Below are 7,082 nucleotides of genomic sequence, written 5' to 3'. Positions count from 1 at the left end.
TGGTTCGAATGCATGGAATTCATCTCAGATTCCATAGCTTCAAGCCACTTGGATGAATCGTCATCAGAAAATGCTTCCTTGAAGGTCCTCATCCATGGTCAGTGTAACGCTCCGAAAATTTAAAGGTTCACGCAAACCACATGTATGCAATTATTAAATCTTGTATTTTAATTAAATATTTTAATTACATGAATTAATTATGTTGTGTATATTTGCATGCTTAAAATATATTTTTCTACATGGTTTGCATTAAAATGTATTTTTAAAGGTTATTCGAGTTGCGATCGAGGAACGGATACCGAGGGCTGAAGAATAGAAAATGTTTTTATTAAATAATGGTTTTTAATTATAATATGGGTGATGATTTTTATTATTTTTGAAAATAAGGGTTTTGAGGTAATTTTATACGCCGGGACGTAGATTTTATCGGTGTTGGCTTTTCAACAAAAATACGAACTTTTTGGCAACCCAACTATTTAATCCACAAACTATTTTTACCAAAACTATTTTAATATTCTAATTAAATCTTAATTAAGACTAATGGGCCTAATTTGGAGGCTTAATGGGCTTAAGTTTAATTAAGGGTTTAATTAGTGTTTAAATATGTAAACTCACCCCAAACCTAGACACTTGCACGCCTCAAATTTCAGAATTTTTGCACACCAATACACGACACACAACACCACAATTTGAACAAGAAATAATCAAGAAAGCTCAAGGAGATTTCAAGCCAAAAGTCTTGCCCCGTTCTTCGACGTCGTCAACGAATAATCGTGCGTTCAAAACGCAAAGGCACGCCATATTTCTTCTTTTTCTTATCTTTGACATCATATTAATTATTTAAAATTATTTTGCATGAAAAACATGGCACACAAGATGGAATTTTCGTAACTACATGCATAGGTGTCTTAAACTTGTGTTTTTGCTTCCCAAAATCATGTTTTTATATTGTATAAAGGGCTGTCATGATTAGGACTTGATCAAGAATGAATTTACACAAGTTTAGGGTCATAAACTCAACCAAATAAGCTGCAAACGTAAGTAACAAAAGCTGGAAACCAAATTGATAATGTTGGTAGCATAGGTGATCGGTTAAGGGGAAAGGGGACACATGGCTCGGTTTGGCCGGACCAGGGCTAAGCTAGGGTCGTGCTTTGGTCAAGGGAAGAGTCCTAGTCACGCTAGGACTCGAACACCATGTCTGGGAAGGAGTCCTAGCAAGCTAGGACTCCAACCCGTGAGTTCAAGGAAGAGTAGTGCAGGTGGGCAGCAGCTTGTGCAGGGCTTGTTGGCTCAGTCAGGGGCTTTGGGCTGGGCTAGGTTAGGTCTTAGGGTCCTAAGAAGGTGCACAAGGGGCTGGTTCAAGGTCTGGTTTGGTGGTCAAGTGGCTAAGCAAGAAAACGTGGAGTCCTAGTCTAGGTGGGTTTTCTCGGCCATGATTGTGCTGAAGTGGGGGACTTCGGTTTTCAAGCTTGTGGCTCGAGTCCTATTGGTTCTAAGGGTCCAGGTGGGTGCCTATAGGGGCTTGTCATAAGCTGGTGCAGGGTGGCTCGACATGGCTCGAGCTAAGCACAAAACGTGGGGGGAGAAACTCACGACAGCAATTTAGGCGAGAAGTTGCTGTCAAGCTTCAGTGGTTTGCTGCTATCAACCAGGGGCTTGGGTTGGTCTGGGCTTGGTTTATGTGTGGTACAGGGAAGGTTAGGATCATGAGGGGTCAGTGGTTAGATGGCTGGAAGAGTCCTAGGCAACTAGGAAACCCAATTCAACAAGGACACTACAAACACACACACATGCAGAATTTTATGGCGACTTCCAGGAAGATTTTGATCGGGCCAAGGCTTGTTTTACGGGCCGGTCTTGGTTAGTAGGGTCCCTAGATGGGTTGGCTAAGTTTTGGCTCAAGGTGGCTCGGGCGTGGCTCGGGTAAATTAGTAGATGGCTCGATGTGTTCGATAAGGTGTCAAAAACAAAATTAATAAAGCTAAAATTGAATCCAAGGGTCCACGGGTGTAGCTCATGACTTGGCATGGTAGAATAAATCATAAAAAGGTTATGTTAAAAATTTGGGATCAAAATATTGAGTTTTGGATTTATTCAGGATTTAATCGCCGCACGAAACGCTAATTAATGAGTTAATTAAAACGCCTAGTTTTATGCTTCATAAAATTATGAAAAATTGTATTTAAACTCAAATAATTATTAAAAGCCTTTAATTTGGAAATTTTATATTAAGTTTTGGTTTAATTTGGGATTAAAACGCATTAATACGTCACATTTAAAGATTAATTTAAAAGTCATCGAATTAAGCTAAATAAAAATATGAGAAAATTCATGTAGGCTTAAATAATTATTTGTGACATGTTAGAATCAATGAAATTAAGAAAATGTCAAAAACGGGAATTTTACGTCTAAGGGTAAAACGGTCTTTTTACACCTAAAAATTAGTAAACATCATGGCAGTGCTCTAAATGTTGTTTTATATGCTAATATGATTATTTGTTAATATGTCAATTTTAAATGTTCATGGATTTTTAAGATGTTAATATGTTTAATGTTTTATGATTTAATATTCTAAAACGTTTATTTTAAATGTTTATGATTTACATGTTTATTTTAAACGTTTATGATGTTAAAATGTTTATTTTAAAAAATTTCATGGATGTTTATGGTTTTTAATATGTTAAGTTATGATTTTTAAATATCTATAATTTTTATGATTTAAATATGGACATTTAAAAGATATGTTGCATGCTTGATTTCAAAATAAAAATAATATTATGCATGTTTTTATTAAGTGATGATAACATGTTGAAGGACGTGAAAGGATTGTGACTACTACATGTTGGAAATATCGTGAGGGTTATGGTCCCAGTGGGAGCCCGACGATCGTGTTTCCTTAGATACGGATACGAAAACGAGTACGAATACGAATATGTTAATACGTAGGCCAGGGCCCAGTTGACCGGTGAGAGTGTTGCTGGTGTCCCCCGCTGCCCAGTACTGTGGTTTTTTTTAGATAGATCCATCGCCCAATACGTTTAAGAATACTAGTCACAATCACGATCTGAATTCACATATACGAACATTTTTATGAATATGTTAATATGAATATGAATACGAGGACATGAATATGTTGATATGAATATGGATATGAATATGAATATGTTTATGTTTATATGAAAATGTTTATGCATAAGATTATGAAAATGTTTTTATTTAAAAGTTTTATGCATCACGAAAATGTTTATGTTTATGCATCTTCATGAAAACGATATTTTAAGTACAAGTATTTTTCATTGTTATATGTTAACTATATTACGTATTACTCGTTATCAAGAATATGACGTGTTGAGTCTTTAGACTCACTAGGTGTGATTGATGCAGGTGATATTGATTATGAATACGATAATGTAGGTCTTGATTGTGGGTACCCGGACGCTAATCATTTTCTTAATCATCGTTGGGATTTAATTATCAGTTCTGATAAACAGGGTCTAAAAATTTTTCTTTTTAAAATGCATCTGCGGAAGGTAATGGAATCTAAATAATATACATCTCTGTATAAAAACTACATTTCAGTATAAAAGTACAATATTGTACAAACTAGGTCTAAGGTTCAGTTACTAAATTCAAGTAAATAAACCAAATCTACAGTAAGTCCGGAATCACCACGCTAACTCGTCTTCTCTCATCATCTTCTTGACCCTGATCCAGCCCCACCTGTTGTCATGCACACATACAAAACAAGACAACAGCCGGATAACTCCGGTGAGAATAAATCCCAGTATAAAACATGGTAAACATGCATATACACAAAGTAAATCATAATTTATTCTATCATGAATAAAACTAAAAGCCATAGGTTTCATACTCTATGAAATCAAATCAAATAAGCATGCAACTCGAATCTGATAAACATGCAGCTCAAATCAAATCATAAAAACATGCTATCATGACTGAAAGCAATAACAACGGGTTTCATAGTCTATGAAACCACATTCATAAACACATGCAGTTCTAGTCAAATCATGTCTAGACTCGACTCAACTATAACTCTAGGGATCCCGTGATGAATAAGACGTCAATGGCTGTTACCTACTCAACCGATCGTGGTAACTGTACGTCTTATTCCTAGACTTCGGCCATGGCTGTATCGTGGTGCTACAATCGGAGGGTGTCTGCTCCTATGTACGATACACCGAACGTCTAGAAGTCTGACTGAGCTGTCAAGACTTTCCTATCTTAAATGCAATGTATTACAATCTGTAAACAAAGCATAAATATCTTAAAATGCAATGTATAACAATCTGTAAACAAAGCATAATATAAACAATAAAGCTAGTATGTGATTTTTGCTGGGAAACTCAAATAGGATCTTATTTGAGTTGTGTCTTCCCAAATATCACATGAATTATACCTTTGTCGTCCCGGTCTGACGAAGACGATGACCTGTATTCAAATCTGTCCATCTCGAATCTGAAATGACAATATCGAATACATTATATCAGTGAATAACTCAATATACAATCTGTTCTGATCAATACTCAATTCAGTATACAATCTGATCAATGTCTGAACAAGATTCAATCTGAGTCATATCAATAATATACCAATCTAATCGAAATCATATCTGAATCTGATCAATCTAAGTCAACTGATGTTTCTACGGCATAACAATACAGTCTGAATAACCCCGTCAATCTGAACATCACAAATATAATACTGGAACTCATAATCTGTGTCAACATAACTCATACTCTGAATATTAACACAATTCTGATATAGAATCTCAGTCAATATCTTTCAAAAATCATAACAATTAAAGAAACGGTCTGTTCTTTAATCTGACTTCAATTCTATAATGTCTACGGTAGCAGAAACACCATATCTGAATCATATTCAATTCTGACAATATCATAAATTCAAATCTTGTCTAAACGTAACAAAACTTACGTCCAGATGAAGCCTGCGTCGATAGGAACACAGTACTGAAGTTGGATTCTAATTCGGACGGCCGGATTCCTCACAAAAGGCGTAAGGATTTTTCACTATTTTTCTGAAGCTTTTCTCGATCTTCGCTTATGCCTTCTCAGGGAATTAAGGCTTGTAATGTATATATATATATATATATATATATATATATATATACACGTTGCATGTCAAGCTACGTGTCATCTTTTTTCATCATTTTCAGGCGGCGCTCGAGCGGTCATAATCTACTGTTCGGGCGCCGAACATGCTGTTCGGTTACTCATCTTTCAACACACTGGCGCTCGAGCGGTCAAAAACTACCGCTCGGGCGCCAGACTTTCTGCCCAAGCCCTCAAGTTCTCATCCCCTGGCGCTCGGGCGGTCAAAAACTACCGCTCGGGCGCCAGCTATTCTGTCCAAGGGTAAGCTTATGGTGCATTGGCGCTCGGGCGGTAACTTTCTGCCGCTCGGGCGCCACAAGTTCTGTACCAAATATGCATAACTCACATGCTTCACCCAATCTTGTCTCGGAATGGCCCGGCTTCTTCGTTCCGGTTTGTATAATCTCAATCATGTCAGTTAATCAACGTCTGATTATAATGATTAAATTTCGGGCATTACATTTCTCCCCCTCTTAGATTTGAGTTCGTCCTCGAACTTATAAACAGTCGCTTTGGAGATAACAGAGGAAATGCATAATAGAGTTAAATCAAAACTCGAATATCTAATTCCAATCTGGAATAAGAATTCACTAAGCTTAATGTCCTAATATTTCTCCAAATTCTTTTGACAAAATCAATCTTGCAGTACTGGCTATACAACATCCGTATAGACCAATCTACAACTCATCACATATCAGTACCATCTACTGTTATCAAATCTGTTTATCCCAATCAAGGACATATACAATCTTCAGCTTCAAATACCAATCGTCATCATCCGACGTTAGTCTCTTAAATCTGTTCATTCTGAACTATCTTTCTCTTCTTTCGAATTTTCTTCAAAAGAAATCTGTAGTATTCACTGTATACTGTCTTGTCTACAACTATCTTATTACCCATCTGATAAGCCGATAGCTATAATTATACAATAGTTCACATAATGACAATATGTCATATCATCTAGTGCTAACATCCAGCATTACAGTTCTCTGAATATCTTCCAATATCTGGATAATACACTCTGACTGTCTGTAAAGCTGTAACTAATATGCAAAATAACTTATGGTATGATCTGCCATAATTGCAAACTTAATCAAAATCACGATCTGATATAGTCTATTTCTACATTCTAGTCACTCTGACTAGGTTCTGACATCAATCTGTGTCATTTGGTTCTGTTTGTACATCATCTTGTACAAACTAATAGATATAGATTGAACAATCTGTCAATCATAATCATATTATATCACAATCTGGAAAATATTGGGATAATCTTATTACGAAATTCATCGAAATATACTCCCCATGTCGAATCAGAAATATACTAAGTCTGTAATAAATCTTCTGATTTCTCTATTTCCATATTTTCTGTTAGCGATTCAGACATATCAGTACAATTTCTGCCAATATTTCTGTACAAATTCTGTCACGACTGATCCAATCCGTCTATATCATACCTGTCTGTTCGAATCTCATACATTCTCAGTCAGCAAAATGAACACTGAATCCACTACAATGCATTTCTGACACTATCTGTAATTTCAGATTCAAACTATTCGGTATAAACAAATCAGTTAATAATAAAATTTAAAGAAAAATACTTACCTGGTAATCGGCTCTGATTATAAATATCAATTCTGTTATACAACTCTGAAACATTCTGATATCATAACACAATCAGTCTAATACAAAACACAAAATAACATATATGTTTCTCTGACCGATACTCTGCTCTGATTATCGAAATACTGTTCTGACCACTCTGATCACGTTTCTGAACTGCTGAAATTCTCGAATTCATTTATGATACAAGCTGAACTGTGTATACTCTCAACGGTTCATAAAATCTGTATCAATACTGATTCAGAATAACAATAATCTATACTAATCTAGTAAATAAATATAGGATTGTAAGTTCTAACAATACTATCGATTCTGACAAATCAA

Source organism: Primulina eburnea, chromosome 2, assembly GCF_022965805.1.
Source record: "Primulina eburnea isolate SZY01 chromosome 2, ASM2296580v1, whole genome shotgun sequence".
NCBI lineage: Eukaryota > Viridiplantae > Streptophyta > Magnoliopsida > Lamiales > Gesneriaceae > Primulina > Primulina eburnea.
This window is presented reverse-complemented; position numbering follows the sequence as displayed.